Consider the following 22,834-nt stretch of genomic DNA (forward strand, 5'->3'; position numbering starts at 1 on the left):
TTATTTTCAGAGCCATGATGTTCATCCGTTCGTGGTCGCTACTCACTCCGACGGAGACCAGGGAGCGTTTGGTTACTGGACTATCCGTTGGGAGATGGTAGCTCAGGATATCTTTAACCGGTTTGGATGGCGATCATGTAATAGGATAGGCAATTAGTTTACCTATCTTTTTTTTCAGCCAGCCGGTTGTGGCGTCTTTTATATGGCTAGTTTCTATTTCTAGCCCATTTTGGCTCTGTGTGAGCTTTTTTCACTTTTCAGTAGGAGACTTTGAGACCTTGTTGGAACTTATTTGGTTTAATTAGATGGCCGTATGCATCGTTCTGATGCAGAGGCCGGGGAGTCCCTCCTTTTCGAAAAAAAATCTCTGATGGCTAGAGCTTCAGTGATAACCACGTTTGCTGTAATTGGAATAAACTTACATTCGGCCGCCAAAAAAGTTCCTTTTGCATCTCTCAAAATAGCAGCAGCTGCTCCAATGCCTTCATCGGGATAATATGACGCATCTACATTCAACTTGATGAACTTTGGCTCCGGTTACACCACCACGGTACAGAGTGTGGTATAATTTCCAGAAGTGTGCATTGTTAGTGTGTAACTGTGTATTGACTATTTCGGTTTTGCATCAAACAATTATTTGTTCAAGACTTTGCCCTTTCTTAGGAAAAAAGTCGTCCTGTGCCACTAATCATGCATGCGCTCTATTTTATTGGTCACAATGAAAAATTAATTTGATAAATTACAATCATATCCCGTTGGGCAAGTGCACAATTGCACAGAAAGAGCAAGCCTTCAAAATCCCGTTGATGTGCACCTACCATGGATTGACTCTTCCATGCAACAATTCCCCCCTTGCTCCCTCGCTCCCCCGCTCCCTCCCCGCCGTGCGCCGCTCCGGTGCCGGTGTCCACCCCCTTCCCCGCCGACGGCCACTCCAGCCCCGGCGGCCACTCCCGCTCGATGGCGTCCAGCCCGCAGTCCATCTCATCGGCGTTCCCCGGGCGCGCGGAGAGGCCCGTCATCTCCGGCCTCGGGCTTTCGGGGAGCTCAGCGGAGGCGGACTCCTCGGGGGCGGCGACCGTGACCGCGGATGGCGAGTCCCGACCTGTGGAGCCTTTCATCCTCCCATGGCCTTCCCGGAGAGAGATGTGGCGGAGGCGTCTGGAGAGGCGCGAGGCCGCTCCCCCTCCTAGGGCCCGGGATCCGGTGAGACGGGAGGTCTCGCCGGACATGGACGGCAAGTGTTTCCGCTGCCTAAAGGAGGGGCATTTCAAAAATGACTGCATGAATGACATCGTCTACTTCAGATGCGGCATGGAGGGGCACCCGTCCAAGGAGTGCAAGCGCCCTCGGAGTCCCTCGTCGGAGGACGAGCTCCGGCGCAAGCATTGGCGAAGGTGGCTCGCAGGGAGCAGGACACCCTGAGGGGGCGGGCTGAGCTCGCCAGGTCGCTGACCCCTCCCCCGCCGCCGCCGCCGTCGGCTGGTCTGCGGGATGCGCCGGAGTGGCCGCGCCTTCCACCGCCTTGCGCGCCGCTGCCGGGTGCCTCGGCTGAGGAGTTCAAGTCCGCGGGCGTGTGCGTCGTGCGGCGTGGCAGGTCCATGGCGGAGCTGGAACAATGGCTCCTCTTCGCCATGGTGGCCTACATGGGCGGCGCGCGGCATGACCTGCAACCGGAGTTTGTTCTGCAAGCGCTACAGGAGAAGCTTGACATCCAGCCTCAGTGGGTCTCGGTTCATCGTTTCCGGCCAGAGGACTTCCTCGTCGTCTTTGCTAGCGCAGAGCTCCGCAACAGAGTTAGCGCCAGCCCGTCACTTGAGCACCACGGACACCGACTGCTCTTCAGGTAGTGGAATCGCCAGGCGTAGGCCGTGCACTCCATGCTCAGCACAAGGGTCTCGCTGGTGCTAGAGGGAATTCCACCACATGCCTGGGAGAGGGAGATAGCAGAGGACTTGCTTGGTTCATCATGCCTGGTAGACACGGTTATGCCGGAGACAAGCTCTAGGAGGGATCTCTCTGCATTCAAGCTCACTGCGTGGACGGCAAACCCGAACGACATCCCGTCAATGCGTTGGCTGGCGGTGCCGGAGCCAGGCTTGGTGGCGTCGTTGTTCGAGCCCACATTGTTGCAATACAAAGTTCTGATCCACCTCAACGAGGTTACAGATTTCAGTGAGTTCGTGGAGCCGCCCTGGAGAGTGGAGGTGTCATCGGAGAGCGGACAGAGTGGTTTGCCGAGCGCAGGCAGCAATGGCAATCGTGGTTGGGGTGGAGCTTCCAGTCGTCCAGGATGGCAGTTTGGCGTCCGTGATCACCGCGGCGGAGCCGGCGCTGGCCCCTCGAGGAGGCGGGGTTCAGTGGCTTTGCCGCCGGCAGGTGCGGCATGGGGTTTGCCGCCCATGGAGGTTCGTTCGCGTGTCACGTCAGCCGGGCAGGGTCAGGCAGTCCAGGATAGGCTCTCTGTCAGGCAGTCAGCTTTTGAGCGTTTGACCACGGCAGCTGTTCCATCGGTGGATACCAGAGTGGAAGGTTCAAACTGGAGGGCGCCAATTAGTGAGCGGGCAATGATTGCCACCAACGGGCAGCCGCGGCAGGGCGAGGAGAGAATTGGTGTGCAAGTTGAGGCGCCTATGATTGAGCAGCCTGTGCCCATGGAAGGCGTTGGGGCGGGCCTGGAGGTGGGTCAGGCAGAGCAGGAGGCCCGGGCTCACACTGCCCCTGTCTCCATCCTACAGAGGGCGAGTGTGTCCGTACCTTCGTGTGATGATATGGTGGGACCCCTAGCGAGTGCGCGGAGGCCTGATTCGGCGGGACAGGCCATGGAGTCGTTAAGGGCGGGCCCCGCCTCCCAGGCGGGGATCATCCCGATGCCGCGGGCCCCAACAATTTCCCACTCACACCAGGAGGAGACAAGCGATAGCCAGACAAGGGCGGGCCCAGATGCCTTGCAGGGGCCACCACGCGGGGAATCTGAGATGCGGGGCCACGACAAGGAGACAGGGAGGAGACCGATGAGTAGAGACACGACAAGGAGACATGGGTGGAGATCGAGGAGCGGGAGGTGAATCCCGGGCCAATGATTGTTGATGGAAACCATGCAACTCCTGTTCACGTAGACGTGTCAACGTCCGTTGCGCAGCCATGCACAGCCATCGTTCTGGCGGGGAAACACCCGGTTGAGATTAGTTTTTCTGGGGATCCGATGCAATGTTCTTGTCGTGGTTTTGTCATGGCAGATGTCCTTGTGAAAGGACTTAGTCATGGAGCCATCGCTATGGGTTAGCTCAAAGGGGTTAAACTGGACAAGGGACATGAGAGTTTTATACTAGTTCAGCCCCTTCGATGAAGGTAAAAGCCTACATCTAGTTGTGATGGAATTACTGGGGTTTCGATGACCAGGGAGCGAATCCGCTTTGCCTGGATCTCGAGTTGTTGTGTGTTGTCCCTAAACCGCTGTCGGGTCGTCCCTTTATATACACAGGTTGACGCCCCCGGTTTATAGAGTCCCGAGGCCGAATCATAAACGTGTCCGGCTCGGTCTCTATCCTTCCTATCTTACAATGCAAGTTACATGAGAAAGTCGGTTTATATCTACAGGCCTTAACCCACCTTTGGGCCTTGGGCCTTCGTAAAGCGCCACCATCCTTACGTCTTCATGGGCTTCTAATCTTCATAGAGTTAACTCGGCTACTCCTGGCCGGTTTATATCCAGTAGTAATATCCCCAACATTAGGCCCCAGATTGATTTGAACTTGTTCATGTCAATCTTCAACACTTAGAAAAATTCTTGCCTTAGCACCTTCGCATGGATCTTGTAAACCGCCGTGATGTCATCCTTCAGATCCGCAGTAAACTGTCATGATGTCACCTATTCGTTGAAGCCGAAGACGCCCTTCATTAATGAGTATCCGATCATCGAGGCGACAACTTTATTAAATATCCATTTTGAGCTCCTCGATTCTTGCACCTGTCGTTTATCTGTTCGCCTTATAAATAGGGCTGAGACCCCCCTTTTCCGTTTCCTCCGCTACCTCTTCATCTCTTCTGAAGGAAATATGCCCTAGAGGCAATAATAAAGTTATTATTTATTTCCTTATATCATGATAAATGTTTATTAATCATGCTAGAATTGTATTAACCAGAAACATAATACATGTGTGAATACATAGACAAACAGAGTGTCACTAGTATGCCTCTACTTGACTAGCTCGTTGATCAAAGATGGTTATGTTTCCTAACCATAGACATGAGTTGTCATTTGATTAACGGGATCACATCATTAGGAGAATGATGTGATTGACTTGACCCATTCCATTAGCTTAGGACTTGATCGTTTAGTTTGTTGCTATTGCTTTCTTCATGACTTATACATGTTCCTATGACTATGAGATTATGCAACTCCCGTTTACCAGAGGAACACTTTGTGTGCCACCAAACATCACAGCGTAACTAGGTGATTATAAAGGTCCTCTACAGGTGTCTCCGAAGGTACTTGTTGGGTTGGCATGTTTCGAGATTAGGATTTGTCACTCTGATTGTCGGAGAGGTATCTCTGGGCCCACTTGGTAATGCACATCACTTAAAGCCTTGCAAGCATTGCAACTAATGAGTTAGTTGCAGAATGATATATTACGGAACGAGTAAAGAGACTTGCCGGTAACGAGATTGAACTAGGTATTGAGATACCGACGATCGAATCTCGAGCAAGTAACATACCAATGACAAAGGGGACAACGTATGTTGTTATGCGGTTTGACCGATAAAGATCTTCGTAGAATATGTAGGAGCCAATATGAGCATCCAAGTTCCTCTATTGGTTATTGACCGGAGACGTGTCTCGGTCATGTCTACATAGTTCTCGAACCCGTAGGGTCCGCATGCTTAAAGTTCGATGACGGTTATATTATGAGTTTATGTGTTTTGATGTACCGAAGGAGTTCGGAGTCCCGGATGTGATCACGGACATGACGAGGAGTCTCGAAATGGTCGAGACATGAAGATTGATATATTGGAAGCCTATGTTTGGATATCGAAAGTGTTCTGGGTGAAATAGTGATTTTACCAGAGTACCGGAGGGGTTACCAGAACCCCCCGGAGGCTATAGGGCCTTATGGGCCCAAGTGGAGGAAGAGGAGAGGCGGCCAAGGGGCAGCCGCGCGCCCCTCCCCCCCAAGTCCGAATTGGACAAGGAGGGGGGCGGCGCCCCCCCTTTCCTTTCCCCTCTCTCCTCCTCCCCCCCAAGTCCTAATCCAACTAGGAAAAAGGAGGGGAGTCCTACTCCCGGTGGGAGTAGGACTCCTCCGGCGCGCCTCCTCCTATGGCCAGCCGAACCCCCCTTGCTCCTTTATATACAGGGGCAGGGGGGCACCCTAGAGACACAACAATTGATCATTGATCTCTTAGCCGTGTGAGGTGCCCCCCTCCACCATAGTCCACCTCGATAATACTGTAGCGGTGCTTAGGCGAGCCCTGCGTTGGTAGAACATCAACATCGTCACCACGCTGTCATGCTGACGAAACTTTCCCTCAACACTCGGCTGGATCGGAGTTCGAGGGACGTCATCGGGCTGAACGTGTGCTGAACTCGGAGTTGCCGTACGTTCGGTACTTGATCGGTTGGATCATGAAGACGTACGACTACATCAACCGCGTTGTGATAACGCTTCCGCTTTCGGTCTACGAGGGTACGTGGACAACACTCTCCCCTCTCGTTGCTATGCATCACCATGATCTTGCGTGTGCGTAAGATTTTCTTTGAAATTACTATGTTCCCCAACATCTTCTTCTTCCTCACGACGCCCCTGCGCCCAAACGCCGCCGCCGCCGTCAAGCTTCGTCTCTGCCTCATCCTTGGCCTCCGCGGCACACCTCTGCTACCTTAACAGCTTCCGTAAGTTTTCCCCCTTTTCTTCATAGATCCACTTTAGGGTTTTCGTGTTCATCGGAGTTCGTCGCAGCTCCGGTGGTGTTCTTCCCTTTTCTTCCCAGTAGCATCAAAAACTAACTAGATCTGCTATCTCTTCGTGCGACTTAGTTCTTATCTGAACCTGATCATCCCCTTTATATAGAAGAAAACTCATCCGAACCTGATGAACTAATATCTGTAACTTAGTTATTGAATATATTCTCATTTTCTGTCACCCCTTAGATCTGAAATCACCATATAAATCTGTGAAACCTGTTTCCCGCACTTAGGTATTTTTCAGATCTGTACCCTTCACACCAATATAGGTGGTTTAACTTTCTAAAGTATGATAATCCGGCAGGTACCATTAGTCCCCTTTTAAACTGCCAATTTATTTATACTCCAGTTTAACCGTATGCACATACCTCTGCCTCTGTTCATTCCTTATTATTCATAAATACCCTGTCGTCGGTTTACCAATTTGCACATACTTGGATTCCTTTTCCTTGTTGTACTTTATGCATCATCATTATTGAATCGTAAACCGGCATTATTTTTCCTCCCAGCCTTTCACTTGCAATGGCCAAGAAGTTTTATTCCTGCAACTGGGTCCCCTCCCGGGTTACTGAGGAGCAACTCAACGGAATGGTCAAGATTGGCACCTTACCAAAGAAGAATGAGATCCGGTGGCGAGTTCCTGGGCCGGAAAATCCTCCCACCCCTAAGCAGGTTGAAGTAGTGGTGTTTGTTGATCACATAGGCCGTGGCTTTAAACCGCCCGGATCGAAGTTTTTCCAAGATGTTCTTGCTAGCTTTCAGCTCCATCCTCAAGATTTTGGACCCAACTCGGTATCCAATATATGCAACTTTCAAGTTTTCTGTGAAGCATACCTACAAGAAAAGCCAACTGTTGAGTTGTTCCGAGATTTCTTCCATCTAAACCGTCGCACTGAGTTCGTAGATGGACCCAATACTGAACTTGGCGGCGTCTCTATTCAGAAAAGAAAAGAGGTTGAGTTTCCTCATGCCAAGCTGCACAGTCACCCAAAGAGTGGAATCAAACTTGGTTCTATTGTAGAGACACCTCTCCTGAAGATGAGAACCCACTACCGGGTTACCGTGCCCACCGGCTTGCCAATACTCATCCACTTCCACAATGACTAAGTGCCCAGGAACGGGCCTCGTACGCGCCTCAACTCGCCAAGCTGAGAGCCTTCTTGGCCAACGGTTTAACAGACGTGGACTTCATCCGTTGCTGGATATCCTGGAGCATATTGCCATTAAGTCGCCGCTCCGGCTTAATGTGTGAGTATACTGGTGACGTACAAGACTCCCAACGTCATATCAATATTCAGCTAACAGATGAAGAAGTCACCGAATATGTTAAGAAAATGTTGAATGAATCAGAGGCTGTCTGTCACCAAACCTGATTAAACCCCTTTTACGCGCAAAACAAACCACCTGCTGTAAGTATTATTCTGCCGCTTTAAACTTGATATCCTTGGACTGTGCAATCTTTGAATACCGTCTACTCATGCTTAAACAGGGTGATGATCCTTTCCGGAAAAAGAAACCTCAAGAGAAAGCGGTGAAGCCTTCTCGTCCTAAAATGAAAGCCGTCAAGAAAACCACAAAGAGGAAGGCACCTGAACGCATCAGTTTAGAACTGGATGACGACCCGGATGAACCGGACGCAGAGGTAGAACTTGATTCACTTGGTTCACTTTTCATGCATCTCATTGACAATGATACTTATCAGGAGGACGTTGAGGGCAGCCAAGCTGACGATGCAGAGGTAATTATCCTTTCCTCCGGTTTAGATCCTCTGCCAACACAAAAAATCCGTCAAGCAGTCCGGAAAGTAAGCTTTTCTCACCCTCTTGCTCACTTGGATCCAACATTTATTTTGAAGAAGCAGCAACACGAGGCTTGCTGCACAACCCGACACAACAGCCAAAAGGTTACTTCGACCGGTTTACCGGACACCCCGGTTCAAAAACGCCGATCTGAGGTCTCACCCACTTCTGACACTTCTTATCCCAAGGCAGGCTATTTCCGACAACCTCTTAATCTGTCCGATTCGAATTATCAGGTGACACCTCCTTCATCCTCTGGCGAGTCAACAACAACCCAACTCCCTCCTCTCAAAACTGTGGCTGGGTAAGTATTTCAACCCAATCTTTTGATGTTTCACACTTTATATGCTATACTAACCTTTGTATATTACTTTGTTTAGCGCCAAGGCCAGACCCAGTAAAAAGGCTTGGGTGAATAATCCGCCTGAAGACCATGTGGTTATTGAACCGGAAAAAACTGCAGGACCGGAGGGTCCAAGTACTGAAGCCATATTTGATGAACCACCCCCTCAATATCATAATGCTGATGAACAAGTAGAAGTTGATACTGCTGTGCCATATGATGAACCGGCGAATCCAATCCGGACTGATGATAGACCTTCTAGTCCAGTGATAACTACTGACATTCCATCAACTCCAGAAAAGGCTGCTGGAGACAAAGAAGATGAGGTTATCATTACCGGTATTAGCCACACCTCTCCTGGCCAACCTGTTGCATTGGCAAAACATAGTGCCAAAGAAGAACGTGCTGCCATGGAGAAAGGCAAGTGGAGCACCGATTTATCAAGCTATGCCCACTTCAGTGCTCAAGAACTCCACTCTGGCTTCCTAAACCGTCTACACTCAAACCGTGACTATGAAGCCGGTTTGGTGAATCTAATGAAGGAGCTCTATGAGGTATGGACATAACTTTTCCTTTCTTAAGTCCAATTGTAAATACCAACTCTAGTAGCCCCCAAGGGCCGGTTTATGATAGCAATCATAAATCGGGACTTTGTAATATCTCAACCCTTGCATGCTTATCCTCCATATGGCAGGTGATCCTTTGAAATAAACCGGTATTTGATCGTTGTATTCCTGTAGTTTTCATCTGTGTAGCCCCCAAGGGCCGGTTTATCTTCCCAAGGTAAACCGGGTCTTTAATCAACGCTTCAACTTTGAACAGATGTACATTAGCCCCCAAGTGTCAAGGATAATGCGTGTATTGTACTTGGGACTTGCAAAATTTTCTGATGATAGAGCCAATAGGCATTAGCCCCCAAGTACAAAGTGCATAACTTGTTATACGCTCGGTACTTCAAATATACATATCTCATTGATGTTTTTTCTTGCCCTTTGTAGGCCGAGCTGAGTAAGAAGGACGCTCAAATCGCTGACCTTCAGGAGAACATTAAATCTTAGCAAGCAGAGGCTTCTAAGGCCAAGGAAGAACTGACGAATGCCTTAGCAACCATGGAGAAACTGAAAGAAACCTTTAACAAAGAGCATGCAGACTGGGAGACAAAGAAGGTCGGTTTAACAAAGAAGGCCGAAGACGTAGAAGCAGCCCTGAATCCGGTGGTTGAAGAACTGACCGGCTTAAAACAACAGATTAATGCCATGGCCTTTGTTGTATTTGGTGAGTCTTCATATGAAGTTTTTCCAATTCATAATATCTTATCAATAGCCGGTTTACTGATGCTTTACCATGACAGGAACCCGCATCACGCATCTGGGTGCCGACATGCGGATGAAGCTTAAAGCGGCCTATACTTTGATAGAACAATTGTATTCTGGATCCCAGCGAGCCATTTGCACTACATCTTATAACAAGCCTCCTCCAACGCTGATAAAAGAAACCATCGAAAAGCTGGCCATGCTACCTACCCGGTTGGATGAACTGAAGAGATCAGCCGCAAGATCAGGTGCACTGACCGTGCTAATCCGGGCCAAGGCGTGGATTCCAGATCTTGAACCGGCAGATATCGGCCAAGGCTACCCCAGCATGAAGGAAGATGGCACAAATTTCAACAACGATGATCTCCGAAGGCTGACAAAGGAAATGCGGCCTATAGCGAGAAAATTGGTGGATGACACAGATCTATCTCATTATCAACCGGTTTACGATGTTGAGGGGAAAAGACAACCCGCACCGATTCATAATGTAGAAGATCTTGTTCCGCCAATCCGTAAGCACACTTACGCTCCTGACATTGACCCTTCCAACCTTATTCATGAAGAAGCCGTTTTCAAGACTTAGCTGGAATCGATTGGCCAACGATTGATTTCCAGCGACTGGGTAGGGATGAGGAGAATGCGACCGCTCAAGATGACCCTCAATCTTCAAGCCGTCCAGATGAGGAATCATAAACCGGAGGCCGGTTTATCCATTGCAGTCTGCCACTCCTATGAAAACAATTATTTATTTTGGGCTGCTTAAAGCGCCTTGTAATAGGATAGCGTGAACACTTTATCTGTCATGCCGTCGAGCATGTTTGTTTTGCTTGATACTGAGAACTTGCCATGCCTTTGGGATCGTTTGGAGTTAGGCACTGTGGCGGAGGGCCTGACGGAGAACTCCCAGTTGGTTGCCCATGATTCGGCCGCCTTAGCTGGAATGACCCCCCCAGAAGCCATTGCCTACACCAAGTAAAAGAATTTCTGCGTGAGCATCGTTAAGAAATTGGCACCCCCCTCCTGAAAGAGGTGCATGCTTCATCATTGAGGCCTGAGGCTGAGCCTTTCACCCCCAGGCGCACCACCAGGTCTACCAAACGTGCCGGAGCGGTCAAGGCCTCCCCCGTTGAGAATGTTTTATTGCATGCGCTGGGTTTGGCACCGCATGATCTTGAGGTCGATGAGCAGATGGTGGAAGACCTCAAGGGGCTGTTCGGATCACCACTCCGTGAGCAGCACATCTGTGTGATCGCGTCTCTCTTCGGCAAGACGATACCGGTTGATGTCTACTACACAACCTTCTTCTTGTAGACGTTGTTGGGCCTCCAAGTGCAGAGGTTTGTAGGACAGTAGCAAATTTCCCTCAAGTGGATGACCTAAGGTTTATCAATCCATAGGAGGCGTAGGATGAAGATGGTCTCTCTCAAGCAACCCTGCAACCAAATAACAAAGAGTCTCTTGTGTCCCCAACACACCCAATACAATGGTAAATTGTATAGGTGCACTAGTTCGGTGAAGAGATGGTGATACAAGTGCAATATGGATGGTAGATAAAGGTATTTGTAATCTGAAATTATAAAAACAGCAAGGTAACTAATGATAAAAGTGAGCGTAAACGGTATTGCAATGTGTTGAAACAAGGCCTAGGGTTCATACTTTCGCTAGTGCAAGTTCCCTCAACAATAATATCATAATTGGATCACATAACTATCCCTCAACATGCAACAAAGAGTCACTCCAAAGTCACTAATAGCGGAGAACAAACAAAGAGATTATGGTAGGGTACGAAACCACCTCAAAGTTATTCTTTCCAATCAATCCGTTGGGCTATTCCTATAAGTGTCACAAACAGCCCTAGAGTTCGTACTAGAATAACACCTTAAGACACAAATCAACCAAAACCCTAATGTCACCTAGATACTCCAATGTCACCTCAAGTATCCGTGGGTATGATTATACGATATGCATCACAAATCTCAGATTCATCTATTCAACCAACACATAGAACCTCAAAGAGTGCCCCAAAGTTTCTACCGGAGAATCGCGACGAAAACATGTGCCAACCCCTATGCATAGGTTCATGGGCGGAACCCGCAAGTTGATCACCAAAACATACATCAAGTGAATCACGTGATATCCCATTGTCACCACAGATATCCACGGCAAGACATACATCAAGTGTTCTCAAATCTTTAAAGACTCAATTCGATAAGATAACTTCAAAGGGGAAACTCAATCCATTACAAGAGAGTAGAGGGGGAAGAAAACATCATAAGATCCAACTATAATAGCAAAGCTCGCGATACATCAAGATCGTGCCAAATCAAGAACACGAGAGAGAGAGATCAAACACATAGCTACTGGTACATACCCTCAGCCCCGAGGGAGAACTACTCCCTCCCCGTCATGGAGAGCACCGGGATGATGAAGATGGCCACTGGAGAAGGATTGCCCCCTCCGGCAGGGTGCCGGAACGGGTCTAGATTGATTTTCGGTGGCTAGGGAGGCTTCTGGCGGCGGAACTCCCGATCTAATCTCCGTTCTGGAAGTTTTAGGTTACGTAGGTATATATGGGCGAAAGGAGTACGTCGGAGGAGCTACGGGGGCCCCACGAGGCAGGGGGCGTGCCCTAGGGGAGGGGGCGCCCCCCACCCTCGTGAGCACCTCCCGTATCTCCTAACGTGGAGTCCAAGTCTATCCGGTGGATTTCGTTCCAAAAATAACTTCTCCAGTTGATTTCGTTCTGTTTCGACTCCGTTTGATATTCCTTTTCTTCGAAACACTGAAATAGGCATAAAACAGCAAATCTGGGCTGGGCTCCGGTTAATAGGTTAGTCCCAAAAATAATATAAAAGTGAAAAAATAAAGCCCAATATTGCCCAAAACAGGAGATAATATAGCATGGAGCAATCAAAAATTATAGATACGTTGGAGACGTATCAAGCATCCCCAAGCTTAATTCCTGCTCGTCCTCGAGTAGATACGTTGGGGAATGCTAGTTGGCATATTTCAATGTAATTCTTCTTACTTGTGATATGAATATTCAGATCCGAAAGATTCAAGACAAAAGTTTATATTGACATAAAAATAATAATACTTCAAGCATACTAACAAAGCAATTATGTCTTCTCAAAATAACATGGCCAAAGAAGCTATCCCTACAAAATCATATAGTCTGGCTATGCTCTATCTTCACCACACAAAATATTTAAATCATGCACAACCCCGATACAAGCCAAGCAATTGTTTCATACTTTTGATGTTCTCAAACTCTTTCAATCTTCACGCAGTACATGAGCGTGAGCCATGGACATAGCACTATAGGTGGAGTAGAATGGTGGTTGTGGAGAAGACAAAAAGGGGGAAGATAGTCTCACATCAACTAGACGTATCAACGGGCTATGGAGATGCCCATCAATAGATATCAATGTGAGGGAGTAGGGATTGCCATGCAACAGATGCACTAGAGCTATAAATGTATGAAAGCTCAACAAAAGAAACTAGTGGGTGTGCATCCAACTTGCTTGCTCATGAAGACATAGGGCATTTTGAGGAAGCCCATCATTGGAATATACAAGCCAAGTTCTATAATGTAAAATTCCCACTAGTATATGAAAGTGACATAACGAGAGACTCTCTATCATGAAGATCATGGTGCTACTTTGAAGCACAAGTGTGGTAAAAGGATAGTAACATTGTCCCTTCTCTCTTTTTCTCTCATTTTTTATTATTTTTTTATTTGGGCCTTTTCTCCTTTTTTATGGCCTCTTTTATTTTTTTATTTGGGCTTCTTTGGCCTCTTTTCTCTTTTTTTTCTGTCCGGAGTCTCATCCCGACTTGTGGGGGAATCATAGTCTCCATCATCCTTTCCTCACTGGTACAATGCTCTAATAATGATGATCATCACACTTTTATTTACTTACAACTCAAGAATTACAACTCGATACTTAGAACAAGATATGACTCTATATGAATGCCTCCGGCGGTGTACCAGGATGTGCAATGACTCATGAGTGACATGTATGAAAGAATTATCAATGGTGGCTTTGCCACAAATACGATGTCAACTACATGATCATGCTAAGCAATATGACAATGATGGAGTGTGTCATAAATGGAACGGTGGAAAGTTGCATGCAATATATCTCGGAATGGCTATGAAAATGCCATAATAGGTAGGTATGGTGGCTGCTTTGAGGAAGGTATATGGTGGGTGTATGATACCGGTGAAAGGCGCGCGGTATTAGAGAGGCTAGCAAAGGTGGAAGGGTGAGAGTGCGTATAATCCATGGACTCAACATTAGTCATAAATAACTCACATACTTATTGCAAAAATCTATTAGTTATCGAAACAAAGTACTACGCGCATGCTCCTAGGGGGATAGATTGGTAGGAAAAGACCATTGCTCGTCACCGACCGCCACTCATAAGGAAGACAATCAATAAATAAATCATGCTCCGACTTCATCACATAACGGTTCACCATACGCGCATGCTACGGGAATCACAAACTTCAACACAAGTATCTCTAAAATTCACAACTACTTGACTATCATGACTCTAATATCACCATCTCCATATCTCAGAACAATTATCAAGTATCAAACTGCTCATAGTATTCAACACACTCATAAGAGAATTTTATTATTCTTGAATACCTAGCATATTAGGATTTTAAGCAAATTACCATGATATTTAAGACTCTCAAAATAATCTAAGTGAAGCATGAGAGTTCATTTATTTCTTCAAAATAAAACTACCACCATGCTCTAAAATATATAAGTGAAGCACTAGAGCAAATAACAAACTACTCCGAAAGATATAAGTGAATATCAATGAGTAGTTGAATAATTATTCAACTATGTGGAGACTCTCTAACATTTAATAATTTCAGACCTTGATACTTTATTCAAACAGCAAGCAAAACTAAATAAAATGACATTCTAAGAATGGCAAACATCATGTGAAGAAGCAAAAACTTAGGATCAACCGAAACTAACCGATAATTGTTGAAGAAGAAAGGTGGGATGCCAACCGGGGCATCCCCAAGCTTAGACGCTTGAGACTTCTTGAAATATTATCTTGGGGTGCCTTGGGCATCCCCAATCTTGAGCTTTTGTGTCTCCTTAATTCCTCTCATATCACGGTCTCCCTAAATCTCAAAAACTTCATCCACACAAAACTCAACAAGGACTCGTGAGATAGGTTAGTATAAACCATTGCAAAAACCTTATCATACTCTACTGCAGCAAATCACTAAAATTATTATTCAACATTGCATACTAAATGCCTCTGCATATTTAATAGTCCTATCCTCAAATAGAATCATTAAAGAAGCAAACATATGCAAACAATGCAAACATAACAGCAATCTGCCTAAACAGGATAGTCTGTAAAGAATGCTGCAACATCCATACTTCCCTAGATCCAAAAATTATTAAAGAAAATTCCCACTGTAGTAAATTTATCAGAGCTTAATATGCAAAAGGTTTCAACATTTTATCACATTCTGACTTTTCTAGGGAATTATTGCAACAGCGGTAAACTTTCTGTTTTCAAACAGCAACATGTGTACTTCTAACATAGGCATAGTAAAGGCTATCAATGCCACTTTTATTGAAATAAAAGATGCAAAACATTGTTCTAAATAACAGCAAGAAAATCTTAACAAAAAAATTGACGCTCCAAGCAAAACACATATCATGTGGCGAATAAAAATATAGCTCCAAGTAAAGTTACCGATGAACGAAGACGAAAGAGGGGATGCCTTCCGGGGCATCCCCAAGCTTAGGCTCTTCACTATCCTTGAATCTTACCTTGGGGTGCCTTGGGCATCCCCAAGCTTAGGATCTTGCCACTCCTTATTCCATAGTCCATCGAATCCTTACCCAAAACTTGAAAACTTCACAACACAAAACTTAACAGAAAACTCGTAAGCTCCGTTAGTATAAGAAAGTAAATCACCACTTCAAGACACTGTAATGAACTCATTATTTATTTATATTGGTGTAATATCTACTGTATTACAACTTCTCTATGGTTTATAAACTATTTTACTAGCCATAGATTCATCAAAATAAGTAAACAACACATGAAAAACAGAATCTGTCAAAAACAGAACAGTCTGTAGTAATCTGGATCAAACGTATACTTCTGGAACTCATAAAATTCTCAAATAAATTGATGGACCTGATTAATTTATCTATTAATCATCTGCAAAAAAGAATTAACTAAATAGCACTCTCCAAATAAAAATGGCAGCAATTCTCGTGAGCGCTAAAGTTTCTGTTTTTGACAGCATGATCAACAAGACTTTCCCCAAGTCTTCCCAAAGGTTCTACTTGGCACAAACACTAATTAAACACATAAAACCACATCTAAAAAGAGGCTAGATGAATTATTTATTACTAAACAGTAACAAAAAGCAAGGAACAAAAATAAAATTGGGTTGCCTCCCAACAAGCGCTATCGTTTAATGCCCCTAGCTAGGTATGATGATTTCAACGATGCTCACATAAAAGATAAGAATTGAAACATAAAGAGAGAATCATGAAGAATATGACTAGCATATTTAAGTCTAACATACTTCCTATGCATAGGGATTTTGTGAGCAAACAACTTGTGGGAACAAGAATCAACTTGCATAGGAAGGTAAAACAAGCATAACTTCAAAACTTTAAGCACATAGAGAGGAAACTTGATATTATTGCAATTCCTACAAGCATATATTCCTCCCTCATAATAATTTTTAGTAGCATCATGAATTAATTCAACAATATAACCAGCACCTAAAGCATTCTTTTCATGATCTACAAGCATAGAAATTTTGTTACTCTCCACACAAGCAAAATTCTTCTCATGAATAATAGTGGGAGCAAACTCAACAAAATAATTATCATGTGATTGAAAATTGAAATCGAGATGACAAGTTTCATTGTTATTATTATTCTTTAAAGCATACATGTCATCACAATAATCATCATATATAGGAGGCATGCTTTCATCATAATAAATTTGCTCATCAAAACTTGGGGGACAAAAAATATCATCTTCATCAAACATAGCTTACCCAAGCTTGTGGCTTTGCATATCATTAGCATCATGGATATTCAAGGAATTCATACTAACAACATTGCAATCATGCTCATCATTCAAATATTTAGTGCCAAACATTTTATAGATTTCTTCTTCTAGCACTTGAGCACAATTTTCCTTTGCATCATACTTACGAAAGATATTAAAAAGGTGAAGCGTATGAGACAAACTCAATTCCATTTTTATAGTTTTCTTTTATAAACTAAACTAGTGATAAAACAAGAAACTAAAAGACTCGATTGCAAGATCTAAAGATATACCTTCAAGCACTCACCTCCCCGGCAACGGCGCCAGAAAAGAGCTTGATGTCTACTACACAACCTTCTTCTTATAGACGTTGTTGGGCCTCCAAGTGCAGAGGTTTGTAGGACAGTAGCAAATTTCCCTCAAATGGATGACCTAAGGTTTATCAATCCGTAGGAGGCGTAGGATGAAGATGATATCTCTCAAGCAACCCTGCAACCAAATAACAAAGAGTCTGTTGTGTCCCCAACAAACCCAATACAATGGTAAATTGTATAGGTGCACTAGTTAGGCGAAGAGATGGTGATACAAGTGCAATATGGATGGTAGACAAAGGTATTTGTAATCTGAAATTATAAAAACAGCAAGGTAACTAATGATAAAAGTGAGCGTAAACAGTATTGCAATGTGTTGAAACAAGGCCTAGGGTTCATACTTTCGCTAGTGCAAGTTCCCTCAACAATAATATCATAATTGGATCACATAACTATCCCTCAACATGCAACAAAGAGTCACTCCAAAGTCACTAATAGCGGAGAACAAACGAAGAGATTATGGTAGGGTACGAAACCACCTCAAAGTTATTCTTTCCAATCAATCCGTTGGGCTATTCCTATAAGTGTCACAAACAGCCCTAGAGTTCGTACTAGAATAACACCTTAAGACACAAATCAACCAAAACCCTAATGTCACCTAGATACTCCAATGTCACCTCAAGTATCCGTGGGTATGATTATACGATATGCATCACACAATCTCAGATTCATCTATTCAACCAACACATAGAACCTCAAAGAGTGCCCCAAAGTTTCTACCGGAGAATCACGACGAAAACGTGTGCCAACCCCTATGCATAGGTTCATGGGTGGAACCAGCAAGTTGATCACCAAAACATACATCAAGTGAATCACGTGATATCCCATTGTCACCACAGATATCCACGGCAAGACATACATCAAGTGTTCTCAAATCTTTAAAGACTCAATCCGATAAGATAACTTCAAAGGGGAAACTCAATCCATTACAAGAGAGTAGAGGGGGAAGAAAACATCATAAGATCCAACTATAATAGCAAAGCTCGCGATACATCAAGATCGTGCCAAATCAAGGACACGAGAGAGAGAGAGATCAAACACATAGCTACTGGTACATACCTTCAGCCCCGAGGGAGAACTACTCCCTCCTCGTCATGGAGAGCACCGGGATGATGAAGATGGCCACCGGAGAAGGATTTCCCCCCTCCGGCAGGGTGCTGAAACGGGTCTAGATTGGTTTTCGGTGGCTTAGGAGGCTTCTGGCGGCGGAACTCCTGATCTAATCTCCGTTCTGGAAGTTTTAGGTTACGTAGGTATATGTGGGCGAAATGAGTATGTCGGAGGAGCTACGGGGGCCCCACGAGGCAGGGGGGCGCGCCCTAGGGGGGGCGCCCCCACCCTCGTGAGCACCTCCCGTATCTCCTGACGTGGAGTCCAAGTCTATCCGGTGGCTTTCGTTCCAAAAATAACTTCTCCAATTGATTTCGTTCCGTTTCGACTCCGTTTGATATTCCTTTTCTTCGAAACACTGGAGTAGGCATAAAACAACAAATCTGGGCTGGGCCTCCGGTTAATAGGTTAGTCCCAACAATAATATAAAAGTGGAAAATAAAGCCCAATATTGCCCAAAACAGTAGATAATATAGCATGGAGCAATCAAAAATTATAGATACGTTGGAGACGTATCATCGGTCAGTGGGGACATTGCTGCGGGATGCCCGAGCTCCATGGTGGTGCACTAAGCTCGGTGTTTGAGTGAGCGTGGAGATGATCATTCCCTTTGGATTTTAGACCTTCCATTTTATGTTGGAATGTGAGAGGTTTGAACAGCGGTGCGAAGCGGGATGCGACTCGAGAGTTTATCACCAATGTGTGTGTGAACATTATATGTCTTCAAGAGACAAAACTGGATGTAATTGACCGCTTTACGGTAATACAATGCCTTGGGCCATCCTTTGATGGCTTCGCCTACTTGCTGGCTTTGGAGACTAGAGGAGGGATCCTCGTGGCTTGGGACTCTTCAGCGATCGAGATTGACCAATTTAGCCTGAACTCCGACTTCATCACGGGTCAAGTGCACACTAAGAATGGATCCGTTTGGTGGATGTCGGTGGTTTATGGCCCTCAAGGCAACCTGCTAAAAACTGCCTTTCTTGAGGAGCTACAAGCGAGGCACGCTCTCTGCCCGGGTCCATGGATGGTGCTTGGCGACTTCAACATGATTTTGCGTGCGTCGGAGAAGAGTAACACAAATCTCAATAGAACCATGATGGCTAGATTCCGAAGCTTCGTCGACTGCAATGAACTGAAAGAGGTTTATATGCATGGGCGTAGGTTCACGTGGTCGAATGAGAGGGACACGCCAACATTGACTAAGATTGACCACGTTCTTGTCTCAGTGGATTGGGAGTTGTACTTCCCCGACAGTATACTACAAGCCCTTTCCTCAGGAGTTTCTGATCATGCACCACTACTTATTAGTTCCGGGCTAGTTTTTCACCCCAAGAAGAGATTCAGATTTGAGATATACTAGACGAAGCTCCAAGGCTTTGACGAAGCAGTTTGCGATGCGTGGGTCTGTAGCGATACCATTACTGACCCCTTCCAAAGATTGGATGCGCTGCTCAGGAACATGGCTCAGGCGCTGCAAGCTTGGGGCCAGAGAACCACCGGAAATATAAAGCTCCTCATGGCTATGGCTACATACGAGATCTATAGATTCGACAAGGCGCAGGAGGACCGCATCCTCACTGATCAAGAAATCTGGCTACGGCGCACTCTCAAATTGGCACTTCTGGGGATGGCCTCGCTCCATCGGACAATTGAGCGCAAGTGATCGAGGATGAGGTGGATACAAGAGGGAGACGCGAACACAAAGTTGTTCCAAGCATTTGCAAACGGCAGGAGGACGAAGAATTTCATTCCGCATGTCAAAGTGGGAGACGATGTGATCACCGAGCAGTCCCAGATCGAAGTTGTGTTCTCTTCGGCTTATGAGAGCCTGCTCGACACCGACCAGGCGAGGGACTTCACCCTTGACCTAGAGTTTCTGGGGATACATCAAGTTGACCTGAGCGAGCTTGATGTGATATTCACCGAGGAGGAAGTGTGCCAAGTCATCAGAGAGATGCATCCAGACTGTGCACCAGGGCCCGATGGATTTATTGGCGCTTTCTATCAGCGGGCGTGGCCAATCATTAAGCACGACATTATGGCTGCCATCCTCAAGCTTTATGTGTGCGACGGAAGAGGTTTTGCTAAGCTAAACATGGCGTTGTTGGTCCTCATTCCAAAGAGATGTGACGCGGAGTTAGTGGGTGACTACCGGCCTATTAGCTTACCCCACAGCTTTGGGAAGCTCTTCTCCAAGATCATGGCCAATCGAGTCAGAAAGAGAATGGCGGAGTTAGTTGGTGCAAATCAATCTGCATTTATCCAGGGAAGGAGTTTGCATGACAACTTCCTCTTGGTCAGACAAGTCGCTAGGAAAATTCACGCTAGAAGGGCACCTGGAGTTTTCCTCAAACTGGACATCTCGTGCGCGTTGGACACCATTTCGTGGCCATTCCTCTTTGAAGTGCTCAGAGCCAAGGGATTCGGCACTAACTTCCTGCGATGGGTCGCGATACTGTGCTCCAATCTGCTTCCACCAGAGTCATTGTGAACGGGAACCAAGGGAAGAGATTTGATCACGCCCGGTGTCTGAGGCAAGGAGATCCCAGCTCGCTGCTCCTCTTTGTGATTGCCATGGAGGTCCTATATGTCCTGATTTGTAGAGCTACTAGCGCGGGCGCCCTTTCATCATTCAACGACATAATGGCAAATCAAAGATTGTCTCTGTACGCTGACGATGTTGCGCTCTTCGTACGACCAACGGAGCAAGACTTGGCGTGTGTCAGAGAGATACTCCAGGCCTTTGGGCACGCCTCCGGGCTGAGAGTCAACTATCTCAAAACCTCGGCCATACTCATCCGAGGACTTACAGGAGACGCCGAAAGAGTGCAGCAGTTCTTCAACTGTCAAATGGGCGCGTTCCCTTGCAAATATCTGGGGCTCTAGCTCGGAGTCCACAAGTTGTCAAAAGCTCAATGGCAACCAATGCTCGACCAAGTCAAGAACTTCCTGCCAGCTTGGCAGCGAGGGATGATACAGAGACCGGGCAGGCTCGTGCTCGCTAAGTGCGTGATCTCGGCGTGGCCGATCCATCACTTGTTGGTCATGGATGCGCCTGTGTGGGTGTTCGAAGAGGTCGACAGATGTATGAGAGCATTCTTCTAGGCAGGGAAACCTACTGTAAATGGAGGGCAATGTCTCGTGGCTTGGCAAACAATATGTCGGCCTACTTGCTATGACGGCTTGGGCATCAAAAATCTCGAACTGCAAGGGCTAGCACTTCGGGTTCGATGGGAGTGGCTCAAGAGAACGGACCCCAACCGGCCGTGGCATGGCTTGCATCTCATAATCAATAAGGAAGCGAAAGCAGTGTTTGACAGCATGGTGCTCATCAGAGTTGGCGAGGGTTCAAAGATTCTTTTCTGGACTGATAGGTGGATACACGGTTTCTCCATCAGGGACATCGCTCCCCTGCTCGTGGCAATGGTCGATAAGCGAACCAAAAGCAGAAGAACCGTCTAGCAGGCCCTCCTCCAAGGCGCTTGGATGCTAGACATCGAAGGTCAACTCTCATTCACTGCCCATATCCAACTCATTCACCTCCAGCAAGCGGTCGCCTCGATGGTTAGGAATGAGGCGGAACCTGATGCTTTCATCTGGCCGTGTGATGACTCCGGTTCCTACTCGGCAAAGTCCACCTATAAGAGGCTCTGTTTTAGTCTAACACGCTCCGCCACCGCTAAAAAAGTATGGAGAAGCTGGGCGCCACTCAAATGTAAAATTTTCGCCTGGCTGACCTCACAATATCGGCTTTGGACCTCGAATCGCAGAGCGAGAATGGACTACAAGAGACCACTTCGCCTTGCTTCACGTGCGAACAGGAAGAGGACAATGTGGACCACATCCTGGCTCAGTGCGTCTACGCGAGACAAGTTTGGCACGGATGCCTCAAGGCCCATTCAGACCCCAAGCCAAGATGACTCATTCATGGCATGGTGGGATAGGACGTGTGCCTCCTTTCATGGGAAGATCAAGAGAGGTTTCGATTCCTTTGTCATCGCTACCGCATGGCACCTCTGGAAGCAAAGGAACGCTAGGGTGTTCCATAGAGACGACCAAGTTAGATCGGGCACTAGTCTAGTGCTTATTATCCTTGATGAGGTAAAGCAATCACTAGTAGAAAAGAGGGCTTTGGTTCAGGCCGGGTCAGCCCATTAGTCCCGGTTCAGTCCAGAACCGGGACCCATGGGGGCATTGGTCCCGGTTCGTGAGGCCAGGGGCCTGCCGGGCCTCGTGGGGGCATTGGTCCCGGTTCGTCTGGCCCCTTTGGTGATGACCCACAAGTATAGGGGATCTATCGTAGTCCTTTCGATAAGTAAGAGTGTCGAACCCAACGAGGAGCAGAAGGAAATGATAAGCGGTTTCCAGCAAGGTATTCTCTGCAAGTACTGAAATAAGTGGTAACAGATAGTTTTGTGATAAGATAAATTGTAACGAGCAACAAGTAACAAAAGTAAATAAAGTGCAGCACGTGGCCCAATCCTTTTTTAGCAAAGGACAAGCCGGAACAAACTCTTATAATAGAAAAAGCGCTCCCGAGGACACATGGGAATATCATCAAGCTAGTTTTCATCATGTACATATGATTCACGTTCGATACTTTGATAATTTGATATGTGGGTGGACCGGTGCTTGGGTGCTGCTCTTACTTGAACAAGCATCCCACTTATGATTAACGTCTATTGCAAGCATCCGCAACTACAACAAAAGTATTAAGGTAAACCTAACCATAGCATGAAACATATGGATCCAAATCAGCCCCTTACGAAGCAACACATAAACTAGGGTTTAAGCTTCTGTCACTCTAGCAACCCATCATCTACTTATTACTTCCCAATGCCTTACTCTAGGCCCAAATAATGGTGAAG

At 46.3% G+C, this 22,834-nt stretch overlaps 1 pseudogene; it reads left to right on the forward strand.

The window, feature by feature from the left end:
- The first annotated feature begins 960 nt into the window (after positions 1–960).
- On the forward strand, positions 961–9,165 carry LOC147980676 (uncharacterized; annotated as a pseudogene).
- Positions 9,166–22,834: the final 13,669 nt, after the last annotated feature.

This window comes from Triticum urartu, chromosome 3A, assembly GCF_056163025.1.
Source record: "Triticum urartu cultivar PI428250 chromosome 3A, HENAU_Tu73, whole genome shotgun sequence".
NCBI lineage: Eukaryota > Viridiplantae > Streptophyta > Magnoliopsida > Poales > Poaceae > Triticum > Triticum urartu.